Genomic DNA, 16,382 nt, shown 5'->3' with positions numbered 1-16,382 from the left:
TGGGGCTCAAGTGAGGCAAAGGTCTTGGTACCTACTCGTTTGAACACCCTTCTTGCACCCTATTTCCACATCTTTCAAGGTTCCCGCTTTTGTGCACTGCACAGACCTGACCTTATTCTATCCCAATGATTTATGTACTCCAGCTTTATTTCCAGGGAATCTACTTTCAAGGTTTCACAGGCAAATATAAGCAGGCAGGATAAAGGAAGAGTTAAACCAGGAAAGGTTAGCATACCTGGATTTGAATTTCTACCCTGCATTTACAGCTTTACGACCTAGAGCAACTTTCTTAGACTCTCTGGACCTCAGTGTCCTCATCTGTAAAATGGGAGTGGGAGTGGTAGTAGTGCTGCCTCACAGGTTTATTACGAGGAATAAATGAGAGAATGTGCATAGAGCATGTAGCAAGTAATCTGGCACACAGTAGGCACTCAATTAACGTTAGTTCTCTCTCAGCCTTGCCCTTTTTAAGTAAGATATTTGCTTAAAGAATTGTCTAGAACCACATTGCCTTAACAGAGACAGTAGTTCTAATGGTACGTCGTGTCTAGAAGTCAAAGAAACTCTGTGGTGTCCTTCAAGATTCTCCAGTTGGTGGCCCCTTTATGGCTAGTGCCTTGCACACTCCTCATTTGCTCAAGAGGCTGCAGGTTCCCAGTCACAAGAGTTGTGACTATGCCTGGGGCTTATGGAAGTCCTCCAGGGCCCCTTTAACCCTCTGCTGTGGACATCTTTGCTCTGCGTCCCCAGGTGTGGGTCTTCATCTGTCCTGTCCCTTTGCAGCTGGACACTTTCTCTGCCCAACCCCGGGCTGTCTCTCTGGAGTCCCAGGGTCCTCCTGGTAGGATCATGAACACTCTTCTGCCTTGGCTGTGCCCCTGAAGGGGCTGACCCTGCCCAGAGGGCTTTCCCAGCACCTCCAAGGTGGCAAAGCCCATGATGCCAGGGTTGGGCTGCCTTCCCTCTGCCATCCCAGCTTGGAGCCCCCCTGCAAGCCAGGAGGAAGTTTGATAAAGCTCCTTCCCCTGCATCACACTCTGTGGGGCCAGTAATTCCCACTGAAAGCCTCCATTGTCTTCACCCCTTAGCCCTGTTCCCCACCCAGGCTGCTAGAACCTTCCATCTTCCCCCCTCAGGGAAGGGGAGATACTGTAGATCCAGAGAACAAAAGACAAATTCTGGGCTTCTGAGTTTCAATAGTTCAATAGCTTTAGACTTAAAAATATGATCAGTAAGAACTTGTTTTCCTTGTCCCCAGAATCAGGTCGAGTGGCCTCGATTGGGGGAAGGGCTGAGGGGAGAGAAGAGGATAGGAGAGAAAAAAGGCTAGGGCATTTCTGGAGTTCCTAAGAAGGGGACAAGGAACATGAAGAACAAGATTTGGGCCCCAACAGCAGAAAGTGACTGTGCTCCCTTTTTAGGGTGGGCTGGAAACAGCAAAACCCCAAAGTCTTCCATGTCCAGCATATGGCAGGGTTGGAAGGTGTTTATAAGAGGGTGTCTAGGCAAAGGGATCTGTGGCAACTTCACCATCCCCCCACCTCCCAGGAACCCTGGGAGTGGGCACAGGTCTTTCCATACCACCAGGAGCCCTGTAGATGTGGCAAACTCAGACGGCAAACCTGGGAGGTGCAAGTTTGGCATGAAGGTGACATAGCAGTGGCCTGAGAACTCAATGATTGGAGAGAGCCCAGGCCTCTCAGCTGATGCCATTGGAAGCCACATGCCCCTGTCCCTGACTCCTCGGCCCTATGCAGGCCCCTCTGCGTAACAGACATTACCCTGGATTGGTGTTGGAGTGAGCCCCACATTGAAAGAGATTTATTTTCAGTCATCCGACATAATGGGGTGTTGTGGACTAGACTGTGTCCCCCAGAATATGTCTTGGAACCCTAACCCTTATACCTGTGGATGTAATGTAACATAATGTAATCATCTTTCATAATGCCATCTAATGTAACATTAATGAGGCCATACCAGCGTAGGATGTGTCCTACAGCCAATCACTTCTGAGTTATACAAACAGCATTAGACACAGAGACAGGCACACACAGGGAAGACAAGATGCCATATGAGGGTCATCTATAAGCCAACAAACCAAGGAATACCTGCCGGCTACTGACAAGGAAAGAGTCCAAACAGCTGAGACCCCGTTTGGATTTTGCCCTCTAGAACTGTGAGAGAAAATAAAATTCTGTTCTTTAAAGCCAACCACATACGATATTTTCTGTTACAGCAGCACTAGGTAACTAAGACAGGGGCTTGTACTAGAAATCAGTGACAAATACATCGAAAGTGATAAAATCTCAGGACAACTTTGTGGTGTGAGACTCATACTTACCACAGTAGAGTTTGACAATAACCCTACAGAGAAGCAGAGAGCTGAAAAGTGGTGGGTGGGACAGGTGTTCCAGAGGAAACATAGGGTGGATGGAGGCTGTGGCCTGCTCGCAGCCTGTTCCACAGGTCAGCGGAGGCGTGCGTATTTCTGAGATGCGCAATAGCTAAATATGGAGCACTGGTGGCACAGTGGTTAAGAGCTCAGGCTGCTAACCAAAAGGTTGGCAGTTCAAATCCACCAGCTGCTCCTTGGAAACCCTCTGAGACAGTTCTACTCTCTGTCCTATAGGGTTGTGATGAGTCAGAACTGACTCCTTAGCAATGGGTTTGGTTTTTGCTTGTTGCTCAACTCCATAGCTAAGACATGGTGGATGTGTTTGACCAAATACATCCGTTCCAAATCAGAGTGTGTGCTGGTTTTTATTCAGTAAAGATACACAGCCAAAGTCCTACTGAGAGGATGGCTGAGCTTCATGGAACCTACATCCTTTGAACATTCCCTCCATCAGTTGTAGTCCTGTAATCATTTGGATAGAAAGCAAGATCATTTGCCTTGTATGTTGGGCTAGGAGGTTGAATCTTGTCCAGGCAGTGATGAGGAGCCTGTTGAGGGTGGTAAGCTGGGTGGAAAGTGTGATAGGACTGCAGGTTAGGAAGACCACTCTGGAGGCTGTAGGGAGGGTGGGTAGGAGGGGCAGGCAGGACAGTAAGTAATTGGGAGGCCATTGCAATGGCCTGAATAGAAGATCATGGGAACCTGAACTCCTGCCTGGGCGGGAGGGAACACAGGATTGTTTCTTTCCTTCCTTTTTATTTCTTCCTTCCTTCTTCCTTCCCTCCCTCCTTTTTTTTCTTTTAGCTACAAAGAACAGAGACCCATTCAAGTTACCTCAGAGAGGAGCTTGTTTGAGGACACCAGAAAATCACCAGGGACCAGGGCTACAACCCTCTGGTCACTGCACAATATGAAATGGGCTCATTTCTTGGAGGCAAGAAAAGGGTAAATTGCTACAGAGATAATATATTCATCAGCAAGTCAGACTTGGCTACACAGCAGTGACAAACACCCCCACATCCTGGCGACTTTACGCAACAGGAGCTTACTTCCTGCTCATGCTACTGTTGCGTGCAGGTTGGCAGGGGAGCCGTGGTTGACGTGGTGGAGGCTCCACCTGCACACACGTTCCTGCAATCGCTGAGGTGGGAAGAGGGCAGGTGGCTAATCGTGCTCTGGTTCCCAAAGCTTCTATGCAGAAGTACACACCTCTCTGCTCACACTCACTGCTCACACTCACCGGCCAAAGCAAGTCACATGGCCGCAGCTGGCTTCAGGGGAAAACTCTACCGTGTGCCTGGAAGAGGGGAGAAGCAGAAATACTTAGGGAATAGACTTGCAGAATGTGGTCTGAAGTAGGGATAGGAGATCAAAATAAGGGAAGGGGTGGTCAGTTCTGGGCTTTTAAAATTCATGGAAAGGATTTTTATTTTATTTCAGAAGCACTTGGGAGCTTTTGTGGGATGGAAGTGCTCTGTATAGAATAACCAACCAATTGCCATCGAGTCATTTCCAACTCGTGGCCACCCCGTATGTGTCAAAGTAGAACTGTGTGCTCCACAGGGTTTTCAGTGACTGATTTTTGACAAATAGATCACCAGGCCTTTCTTCCAAGGCACCTCTGGGTGTACTCAAATTTCTAACCTTTCAGTTAGCAGCTGAGCATGTTGTTTGCACCACTCAGGGACTTCTCTGTATAGGTTGGATGCCCTGAACTCAGGAGACTGAGGGACGGAATCCAAAGCCAGTGTCTCCTCTGTGATGGCAGACATTGGCAGGTCACCCAACCTTGTGAGCCTCAGTTGTCTCAGCTCTAAAATGGGAATGTTAATTTTTGCCTTAGCTACTTTTGGATGAAGAACAAATGAGATCACGTATGTGAAAGGGCTTTGAAAACTGTGAAGCCCTATACACAAAGGAACCTTTCTATATGACTATTATTTGTACTTTATCCTCCTTTGTGTGAAACTGATTGCTCAGGACACAAACCCTAGGAACAGGCTTAGTAAATTGATTTCTTTGAAAACCAAATCAATGAAAATTTGTACTCATTTGGCTTCAAGGACCTGGATCGAAGGACTTCCCTTGTGTTTTAGGTCGGGCAAGGATGATGGGGACGATGTTCTGTTAGAAGGACACTGAGTAGGGGGACCCTACAGGCACACTCTGTTGGTGAGCTGTTGTGATGCTGGTGCAGTTGTCCTGGGGAAAGACAGACATGTGCTGCCTTGAACAGGCATGACCTAGTTGTAAAGACAAGCCAACAGCCTCCTCTCCTGGGCTCCCCTGAACTTCCTAAAGGACCCCTTCTCCAGTATGGGATCCCTGTGCCCTGCACCTCCCAGCAGACCCACCCATGCCCTGTCTGACTCTTTGCCTCCCCTGTACAGAGGAGGTGAGATTCTAGGGGCAGGTGCTGCCTACTACTTGACTTTAAATCCCCTGTGCGTAATATGCTGGTATTTCAGGCACAATTGGCCAATAAATTTGGGAAAGGAGATGAAAGATGTGCTAGGAGAGGTATTCAAAATGTTTCACAGTCCTTTCAGCTGGGACACCCCACTGGAGCATTAGCCAGGAGCACTAACCTGGGAGGAGTCAGCCCTGCTGTGGCTCAGCTGTGGAAACATAGCCCTGCCAGTTCCCTGGGGCAACAGCTCCCTTTTCCACTACTCCTCTCCTGACCCCTAGCTCAGCTTGATTCTGGATTTTGCTCTTGCTTAATTCTTCAGCTTAATCCTTACCCAGGTGGTCAGGATTGCTGGCGCCTTCTCCCAGCACCCTTTCCAAGGACAACCAGTAACTAAGAACATCAGCACCTGCCCAGAACAATACTTAAGAAAAAAGTTTTGCAACAATATGTGATTATTATTTAAAAAGAAAAGAAATAAAGGAAATCAAGAGAAAAGAGATGTTGTACGGAAGTACAGCATTACAGTTAAGAGCTCAGGCTTAAGTCAGAAGACCTGAACTTAAGCCCCAGCACTGCTGCTCCTGGCTGCTTAACTCTGGACAGGTAACTTAACTTCTCTGAGTTTGCAAAAGGGGATAATAATGTCACCTACCTCATAGAGTTAGTGTGAGGATTAAATGAAGCTGTTTTCAAGTGCTGGGAGCATAGAAAGTATTCAACAACTCAGTTGTTGCTGTTGTTAGTAGCAATCAAGTCGGCTCTAATTCATGGTGACCCCACATACAACTGAATGAAGCCCTGCACCATCTTCATGATCGTTGGTATGTTTGAGTCCATTGTTGTGGCTATGTGTCAATCCATGTCATTGAGGGTTGCCCTTATTTTTGCTGGCCCTCTACTTTACCAAACATGATATTCTTTTCTAGTGACTGGTCTTTCCTGATGACATGTCCAAAGTGAGGGAATTGAAGCCTTGCCACCCTTGCTTCTAAAGAAGATTCTAGTTGTATTCAACCAATGTAGGCACTTATCATCATCATCAGGATAAGTGACCTAGTCTTGTATGCTGCTATTATTTCTAGAATCTAGCAAAGCACCTGATGCTCAGTAAATATTTGTTGAATGAATGATAGGAAGCAAAGGGCTGTTTGATAGAGAAATAGAAGGCAGTTTGCTGTAATGCCTTTCCTCACCCTGAACAGATTGAACTCTGTGAGGTTGATTGCCCTCCTCACTCTTCATTGATCCAAGATCCGTTTGTTAAAGAATCAGGGGGTCTACCAGGTTCTGCATCATCTGAGTTATCAGGCCTGTTGTAGGAGTCAGAGCCTTAGCATGGTGTTCTGGAGCTGGCAGACACATGAGGGTGCAGAGGCACAGTGGCTTTGGCATCTGGTAGACACAGTTGGAGACCTGGCTCTGCTCTTCACTAGCTGAGACCTTGACAAAGTGACTCAACTCCCTCAGCTTCAGTTTTCTATCTTAAAATGAGGTCAAGCTCTACAGGGTTGTTGTAAGGTTTCAAAGTCTGGCCCATTTGGGGTGCTCAATAAATGCTGATTGCTTTCCCCTGCATGGATGATTAAACTGAAGCTCAGAAGTCTAAGGAAGGTGCTTAAGACAGAGTATTTCCTCCAGAATGTGGGTTTTTAGGGCATTCAGGAAACTAGACTTTTTAGTGCATCAGAGTCATTGGGAGGCTTGTTAAAACACAGCTTGCTAGCCACCTCCCCCATGGTGTTTCTGATTCAGTAGGTCTGGGTTGGGACCCGAGGATTTGCATTTCTAACAAGCTCCCATGTGATGCTGATGCTGCTGGTCCTAGGACCACACCTGGAGAGCCACTGATGTAAAGACTGAGATGCCAAGGAACTGGACACCCAGAAGTCCTCAAGGACAATGACAAAGTACAAACAGATGGTTTTACGTCTTTAGGTTGCACATATCTAAAGCCACATCCAAGAGCAAAGAACAGCCAGCAGGTGCTTTGTAAAAGAAAATACAGGTTTTTGACATGGAGAGCTGAAAGGATTGATTGGAAATAAAGCCATCCGCAAACAAATCCATTTATTTAGGAAATAACTGAAAGGGAGAGCCTATGAAATGGATTGATTGTAAGGAAATGTAATCGTTCATCCTGTTTCCAACTTCTGACGGGGACAGTGGGGATTCCTGGTGAGAGGAAGCCATCTCTGCTTAATGGCCCAGGCTCCAGAGGAGAGTGCCCTTTCTGCCCCTTTCCCTCATCCTGACCTCATCAGAACCACAGTTTCTTGTGACCAGAGCTGCTGAAGAGGAGCTTTTCTTGAAGAAATTCGAAGCCCACAGAAGGCGTGTCTTTGGCTAATCAGACTCTTCTGGGGCGTGGGGAGTTCTCTGACCCGGTATGTGGCTGTGGGGTGCGATGGACACCTAGCTTGTCATAACTAGTCCTACTCAGTGGTTCTCAACCTGGTGCCTATTCGAGTCACCTGGGGAGAGTGACAAGGGTATGGAGGCTTGATTCCTACCTCCTACCTGTACCCAGAATCTCTGAGGATGGAGGCTTGTTCTCTTTAAATTTTGTTTTGCTTTTTTAAAAAACACTCTGCTGGTGGATCAGATGAGAATTGCCTCCAGGGGCCTTGGTTATCACATCTCCTGTGATTTTTCCTGCTGCTCCCTTTGCCTGTTACTCTGCCTTTCCCCTGATGCTCTTCCCCTCTCGGGTCAGAGGCTGGTGCAAGAATCCAGCTGGTGGCTTGCTCAACCAGGGCCTCTCTGGGTTGACAGTTCATGCCATTCAATGCAGCATTTTCCACTGTGCTCCCAGAAACACTTGTGTCCCCTGAGATGTTAAGACAAGTTCTCTAAGTGAGAAAGACAGAGAGGAGAGAGGAGGGGAGGAGACGGGAGGGGAGAGGAGAGCAGGGGTTAGTTACTTCTGTGGCCAACTCTTTTTTGGAGGACATTGAATAAAAGAAATTCAACGAGTTCCTTTTCTGCAGAATTTACCAGGGATCTTATTATACTAACACACATTCCTACTTTACTTTTCAGGGACCACTATTAACCTCTTGGAGAAGTTAACTGTGGGAGCGTTCCCAAGACAGCAGCATCTTCACTTCCATGGGCAGAAATTAGCACGGGGAAGACAGCGAGGAACAGGGTGGTGGTGGGGGGGCAGGGAAGGCAGAAAAGTTCTAAAAAACGCAGTTGACTAATAATATAATAAACCAGTTGCTGTACAGTTGATTCTGACTCATGGAGGCCTCATGTATGCAGAGTAGAACTGTGACCTTTTGGAAGCAGATCACCAGGCCTTTCTTCTGAGGTGCCCCTGGGTGGGTTCAAATTGCCAGCCTTTCGGTTAATAGGTTAGCCTTTACCCATTTGTGCTGCTCAGGGACTACTAATATCGCAGGAGACAAAAAATAGAACCGTAGACTTTCTGGAGTTGGTGGAGATCTTAGAGGTCAACTAACATCTTTGGCCAGAGAATCCGGCTTTGTACCATGGCTTTGCCATTTCCTGTTTTATGACCTCTTGGAGCTTTAGTTTCCTTTTCTATAAAGTGGGCTTATCAAGCCCCCTAACAGGTGGCTGTTCGGATTCAGTGAGTCAACATATATGCCCAGCACAATGCCAGGCTCATAACCACAGGGCAGGCTTCCCTGAGAGTGAGACTTGACTAGGAGAAGGGAGGAGGGAAGGGCTTTCCAGCCAGAGGGCAGAGGGTGTGTGATGATCCTGTGGGGGTGAGAACCTGGGGCTGAGAGAAGGCTGGTGCAGCTGGAGAGAAGCCAGTGAGGGGTGTGCTTTGAGGGAGGAGCTGGGAGGGCGAGGGCCAGACCAGGCAGGGCCTTGCAGGTGATTTTGGTTTTTACCCTAAAGCAATGGAAAGCCACACAAAGGTTTATACAGAACGTTCCGTTTTGTTTTAATATTACCACCAGGTGCTATAGGAGCATAGGAGTGCTCTCTACCTGGCATGGAGGAGCTGGCCTTGAAGATTGAGTGGGTTGCTGAAGAGGAAGTCCCTGGGGGCAAAGTGCTCCAGGGTCTCCAGCCTGGGTGGTGAACCATGGGGGCAGAGCCTGTTTCTCTGCTGGCTTCAAGCTGTCTCTGCCCACAGATGAAGCAATGGCAGATCAACTGGAAATCATAATTCACTTTCCTGAAGTAAGGATTACTGTCAGATCACTGCTTCTAAGACATGTTCAGAGTCCACACTCAGCTAGACATCTCCCTGAGGGTCCTCATTACAGCAGAGGATGGCGTGGGGTAAAGCAGGGAGCTCACACCTCACAGACCACCAGCTCAAGTCTTCCATCTGTGAGCTGAACCTTTAGGAACTGGTCATTAGTGATTGTTAAAGACCAAAATTTGTGCATGATTTACTCGTTTTATAAATTGGCACATGTGCAAAAATATCTGGATAATAACTACACCCTTACAAGCTTGTTTCTCTCCTTCTTTCTAGAATAAGAGATAAATGGGACGAAATGAGAAATTTCCAGGTCTGTACATAATTTCCCTGGAGTCCCTCAGTGGCACAAACAGTCAAGCGCTTGCTGCTAACTGAAAGGTTGGCTGTTTGAATCCACCCAGAGGCATCTTGGAAGAAAGGCCTGGTGATCTACTTCTGAAAAATCAGCCATTGAAACTCTATGGAGCACAAGTCTACCCTGAAGCACATGGGGTCACCATGAGTCGGAACTGGCTCAGAGGTCGATGGTGGTGTTGGTGGTACCTAATTCCCAGACTTTTATGTTTGGTGACCCACAGGGAGCAAGCAGTCTTAGGGCTGCATTATTTAGTTGTGTCAATTGCAACCAGTGTGTGTGAGTCATGATTTTGTAGGAAGGTCTATTTTCTTTTAAGACATAACCCATGGATGACTTTCCAATAGGGTGGAAGGCGAGCCCAGGTGGCAGCAGAGGGGAGGAGCAGTGCGTCTGGCTCAGAGCATGCATCTGCCCTGTGAATTGCCGCAGACACAGAGTTGAGAACCAGGTTGCTCTGAATGCGTCCTAGGACGTGACAAGGAGACTGAGTTCTGGGTCCACCTCTGTCTTACCCTTGGAGAAATCGCTTCTGTTCTCCAGGCCTCAAGGACCCCTCCGCTGTCTATCTCTCTCATTGCTGTTGAGTTGATTCTGACCCTACAGGACATGGTAGAACTGCCCCATAGGGTTTCCAAGGAGCGGCTGGTGGATTGGAACTGTCAACCTTTTGGTTAGCAGCCAAACGTTTAACCCCTGCGCTGCAAGGATTCCTCAGAGGTGGTGTGAAACTCAGTGACTACAGATACCTGCTTTGGTAAAATGGCCATTAAAATGCTGCGAACACTAGGTGGAGCCAGTGTCTCGCTGATCTATACTTGGGACAGCGCCATTCAACCGCCAAGTGCCCAGGCTGATTCTACCAAAAAGGAGCAGCCCTTTGCAGGAAAACTTGGATAATGAGAGTCTGTGGCAGTGGTCTCAGCCTTCTCGTCTGCCCCAACACACTTCCATCACACTCCTGACATGCTCCCAACACGCTCCCGAAGTGCTTCTGACGTACTCCTGACACTCTGCCCACACCCTTGACACACTCCTGACATGCTCCAACATGGCCCCAGCGTTGCTGTGGCTCGCTCTGGCAGTGGGTCTGCCTGCCCACTCCCACCCACCCTGTCACTGGCTCAGAGTCAGCCTGGGCTGTCCTGACTGCAGCTCCCCAACCTCAGACCTCTCCCTCCTTAGGGCTTTGGGTTGTGTCTGTTTCCTTTGCCTCATTTTCCCAGGTGTGTCTCAGCCTTCCTGTTCAGAAGGAGGGTGGCGCAGGGGCATGACCTTGACCTTTTGTATGTCTATTTGACCCAGTGCCCTCAGCTCTTCCTGCTGCTGTTTGTTATCTGTGTGACCCTGGACAGGTTGATTTGCCTCTCTGGGCCTCGTTTGGGGTAATAATAATACTTCAAATTTATTGTAAAGACTTCCTGAGGTAATATAGGTGAAAGGGCCCTTCCCAGTGCCTGGCCCAGAAAGATCAATAAATATTATTCATTCATTCATGCCAGAATATGGGAGTCTGGGCTGTTCCCACCCTCTCTCCAGGGTGCAGAGCAAAGGTGCCACCCTTTTTGGTGCCTGTGAGGTTCTGAAATCTCACTTGTGAGAAAGTCTCTGCTTTTTCCTCCACAGTTTGGGCTGCACATAAAATGCCTCTGTGCTAAGAGTTGTGTCTGGGTTGGTAACGTGGGGCAGGGGCTTTTTTGCCCTGGATATGGCGTTTCCTCTGATTTCAGTCACAGATTCGGCCATACGGTCATTGGGGGTGGTGTTCTTATTGGCTAGAAGGTTGTACTATTTTCCATCTGCCTTTTAGCACAAAGTCAGGAACAAGGCAGGCTGAAGGGCAGGGCCAGAGTTCTCAGGGTTCGAAGACCAACCCTGAGAGTCTGTCAGACGTGAGATGCCTGACATTTCAGCCTAACTGGTTTCAGAGTTACGAATAATGCAGTAATTCATGATGGCATGTAGCGGGCTCCGGAACGTGGGTTTGGGCCAGAGTGGCCCATGGTTGGGGAAATAAAATTAAGCTGCTCAGTATCAGGGGAGCTCTTGACCTCTCAGGGCTTGGTGGGCTCAGGGCTTGGCTGCCCCAGGCTGTGGGTCACAGTAGATCCTCCCCAGTGGAGATGGAAACTCCAGTGTTTTTTTTTTTTTTTTTTAACCTGGGGCTGTTTCTCTTACTCTGGAGAGCCCTCAGTGCCTTAGCAGAGCCCACCAGGAGCACCTCCAGATCCACCATTCAAGACCTTGGCACCCCTTCGTGTTGGGAGAATCAGAAGAGACCGTGCTTGTGCTGGCCGTCAGCCAGGTGTGTGGCCCACAGAGCTCATCAGTCAGTTTCAGTTCGTCCCTGCTCCTTCTCCCTGCAGTTTCGGTCTAAGGAGAAAGTGTGCCTCAGAATCATTTTTTCCTCTGGAGAGGGCCTGGGAGGATGTGTAAGTGGGTCCTCATAGGTTTAACAGGGAAAGCCCTAGATTAGGAGTTTGGGGACCTTCACCCCATTCCTGGCATTTCCATTCCCCGGCCCTGTGACCACAGGGAAGCACAGAGCCACTCTGAGCCTTGCTTTGGGCTGCCCAGCACGTCATGGTCTCCCAGCTACTTCCCAGCCCTAAGGGGCTATGATAAAAGGAATAACTGCCTCATGCTATGTGACATGGCTGTGGGTGGATTGGCACAAGACAATGTCCCTGCTGGGAAATAAAATAACCTACACTTCTGCCATGTTTTAGTCTTCCTAGTCATGGGGAACAGGCACACAATAAGGAGAGTGTCAATAAAAAAGGCTGCTTGCTCCTCATGGGGGCAGTGGCTGTTCAGTGGTAGAATTCTCACCTTTCATGTGGAAGACCTGGGTTTGATTCCCAGACAATGTACGTTACGCATAGCCACTACCTGTCTGTCAGTGGGGGCTTGCGTGTTGCTCTGATGCTGACAGGTTTCAGCGGAGTTTCCATTCAAAGATGAACTAGGAAGAAAGGCCTGGCAATCTACTTCTGAAAATCAGCCAATGAAAACCCTATGGGTCACAATGGTCCGATCCACTGAAGATCATGGGGGTGGTGCAGGACCAGATAACGTTTTGTTCTGCTGTACATGGGTCACCATGAGTTGGGGCTGACTGGATGATGGCAGCTCACAATACTAACCTCTACTCAGTTTTGCCTGCTGGAAACAAACTCATGAGTGCTAACATCAGTGAAGAGCAGTGAACGTCACCCCTGGATGCACGTTAGAGTGCCCTGGAAAGCTTTTAAAAAATACCAATGCCTGCCCCCACCCCAGGCTGGCCAATGATAATCTCTGGGGGTCTGGCCCAAGCATCCTCATTTTTAACCTGCCCCAGGTGATTCTAATGAGCAGCCAGGGTTGAGAACCACCTTGGAGTCACTTCTCTGCCTGCCAATACAATATATTTAACGTCATAGTCCTCCTGCTCCCATCGTCCCCTGGAAAGAGGTGTTCACCCCTCCTTCCCACTCTGAGAGCCCCACCTAATGTATTTATGATATTGAATTGACCTGACCTGTTGGTAAACCACCTTTTTGTACTGTAACCTTTTAGGCTTTTTAAAGCCTTGAGACTGAAAGAGGAGAACTCTCTGTTTGTAGCATCTAATTAGAGTTTAAGGAGGCGATATGTGAGATAAAACAGGTTGTACATGTAATCAGTTCTGGTTCCTAAACTGTTTCTTGTAGGTCTGTGGCATGGTGGTTAAGAGCTATGGCTGCTAACCCAAAGGTCAGCAGTTCGAATCCACCAGAGGCTCCTTGGAAACTGTACAGGGCAATTCTACCCTATCCTATAGTGTCGCTAGGTGATGGGATTGACTCTATGGCAGCGGGTTAGTGGTTCTCAGAGGGAGGTCCCTGGACCAACAGCATCAGCATCACTTGGGAAGTGGTTAGGAATGTGGACTCTGCCTCACTCCCCAACCCAGACCTTCTGAATCAGAATCTGCATTTTACGAAGATGCTCAGGTGATGCCTGTGAACAGTGAAGTCTGAGAAGCGCTGGTTTAGAAGATAGAACATTCTTCTCTCTCAAATTTTTTTTTTTTTTAATGAAAAATTTCAAACATACAGTACGGGGGAAAGAATTTTACAAAGAACATCCCAAAGCACTTCTTTTGATTACAGTGCCAACCATGCAGTGGGCAGAGTTCTGGAGGTGCCTGATTTGGGGCTGGCGCTGTGATCGAAAATTGCTGCTTCTCTCTGATGCCTATTGTATATGCCATTTCAGGAGTTCTGGGCTCTGGGTGGAGTCCCTGGCTGGTAGAAATAGTTAACATACTCTACTGCTAACTGAAAGGTTGGAGGTTCAAGTCCCCTCAGAGCAACTTGGAAAAAAGGTCTGGCAACCTACTTCCAAAAAATCAGCCAACGAAAACCTTACAGATAGTTTTTCTACGCTGACACGTGGAATTGACAGGAGTCAGAGTCAACTTGTTGGCAGCTGGTGGGCTCTGGGTAGCCGTATGCATATTAGGGTAGTTTTTTTTTTCTATACATCTCATGTTTATTATCCACGCAACAAATTTCCATCGTCAAAGGTGACCTGTGCGGATCTCTTGCTTACAATTCCAATACTCTAACGAGTATATTCTTCACCTTTGAAAACCAGCCCTCTGACAATGCCTGGCATGTGGTAGGTACTCAAAATACATTCCTTGGATTGACTTGAATTGGCTCTCCATCCCTTATTGGGAACAGCGTGGCATGTGTAATTGATTCAGGGAGTAGAGAAGTTAATTGTGTTACCCAGTAACAGCTAATATAAATTCAGTGAGCTGGAGAGAAATAAAAATTGACAAAGTCCATACAATTTTATCTTCCTAAAGAGCTGTCTGTGTCTTCATTTTCTAAGGGAAACTGGCAGGTATCTGCCCTCCTGGCATGTGCAGTCTCCAGCACGACATAAGGACAAGTGGATGCACTGTACTTTGAAATGGGGTTTGCAGTTGAAGAAAGTGACTCTCTTCTCCAGAGCCAGTGTCCTGTTTGTATTTTATAGGGTTCTATTAGGGAAGGACGGAGAATTAAGCTTGTGAAGGATGCCCCTGCACGATCCACCTGCTTTCACCCAGCATGCAGGAGACCAATAGAGCTTGGGTGCTCTGAGAGGTGCCCTGGCAGAATGGTTATGCTCTGTCCCCAGCCTTGGGGACATGCCCTTTGTCCTGAAATGTTCTCTGTTCTCTTTTCATCCTTTAAAGCCTATATTGCACATGTTGCCTTCTCTGGAAGTCTCCAACCCACCTCCAAACCACCAAGCCCAACTTATCACTCCCTCCCCTGGGCTGCCATGATACTTTCCATCTTTCCTCCCTCAGCTTTGTAATCTCCAGGGGGTGAGTGCTTATTACCTTGTTACAGAGTTAGAGCTTCTAGAAGGCAGGAAGGCATATTTTCATTCTATGAATTTGGAAAAGGGGTGAATGTGGTCCTCCCACCTGCCACCTTTCTTAGGTGTTCTATGCTCTGCCTTCTTCACCTTCCTCATCCCCAGGTGTCTTGGAACCCTGGAGAGGGGGGACTTGCTGGAAGGGTGGCCCCACTCCAAGCAGGATCCAAGTGCTCATCTTTTCCCTTCCTCAAGCCCATTATCCATGCCGGGCTTTTCTTGAGCTTTTGCTAATTTCACACAAATCAGTTCACAAAAATGTCCTATGGATTCTGGGTCTAAGTCCATTTCAAGGAGTTTCTGACAGAGACAAAGAACACGTGGAATCAGCTTACAGAAGGACCCTCCCCTCTCACCACGTAGAGCACCGAGGTGGACCATGACCATCCTCTTTACAAGTGACCAGTTGCTATCAAGTCAATTCTGACTCATGGCTTCCCATGTGTGTCAGAGCAGAACTGTGTCCACAGGGTCTTCAGTGGCTGACTTTTTGGAAGAAGATCTTAAGAACTTTTTTGTGAGGCATCTCTGGGTGGACTTGAACCTCTAACTTCTTGGCTAGCAGCTGAGTGCATTAACTATTTGCACCACCCAGAGACTCTATCCTTTCCATATAAGGGTCTATATAAAAAAAAAACCCTTTGCTTTTGGGTTGATCCTGGCTCCTAGTGACCCTATAGGACAGAGTAGAACTGCCCCATAGAGTTTCTAAGGAGTGCCTCGTGGATTTGAACTGCTGACCTTTTGGTTGGCAGCAATAGCATTTAACCACTACGCCATCAGGGTTCCCTGAGGGTCTATATAGTGCTGAATATTGTGGGGATATATATCCTGATATAGGTGTCAGATTGCTCTGTTTATTCTACTAAATACATACTCTTCTGTAAATTATAGGCATGTATTTACTCTGTATAAACACTCTGGGATAGATAAAGACAATTGTGAATCAGCCAAAGAGTGAGCAGGAAGTGCACTAAGAGTAGGAAGAAGTGATCATCTGTACTGCTGGGTACTGTGGCACAGCAGCATAATGGGAAGAAAGCGAGGGCAACCCAGGGCTGCAGCAGGGAACTGGTCAGAAGCCCGGATAAGGAGCTGGCTTGGCGTACTTGGTCCCCATCTGGTAACGGAAGCTCTGTAGGACCCCCTAATTATAATGTGAAACTAGTGAGGCCTAGAGAAGAAAACAGAAAAATGGGGTGGGCCTGAGGGTGGAGAGGGCTGTTTCTGGGGGAGGAGAGAAGTAGAGAAAAGGAAGGTCCAGTACCTCTGCACTGTACGTAAGCCAGCCGTCCCCTCTGTCCTTGGGTCTTGCCCAGAGCACCATTGTCTCAGGCACCCTGTGGAATCAGGGTTCTCCAAGGGAATCAAGTGAAAAAGATTGCTGCTGCAAGGACTTTGGCTTGGGATTGGGTGGCTGAAACCATTCTCCTGTTAGGGTTGGGTATGGTGCTGATGATTTAGAGTCCTGAGCCCTAATGGCACAGGAGTTAAGAGCTTGGCTGCTAACCATAATGTCAGCAGCTTGAATCCACCCACCGCTTCTTGGAAACCCTATGGGGCAGTTCTAAGCTGTCCTATAGGGTCGCTATGAGTTGGAATTGAGTTGATGGCAATGAATTTAGGT

Source organism: Loxodonta africana, chromosome 8 (genome assembly GCF_030014295.1).
Source record: "Loxodonta africana isolate mLoxAfr1 chromosome 8, mLoxAfr1.hap2, whole genome shotgun sequence".
NCBI classification, from domain to species: Eukaryota; Metazoa; Chordata; class Mammalia; order Proboscidea; family Elephantidae; genus Loxodonta; species Loxodonta africana.
This window is presented reverse-complemented; position numbering follows the sequence as displayed.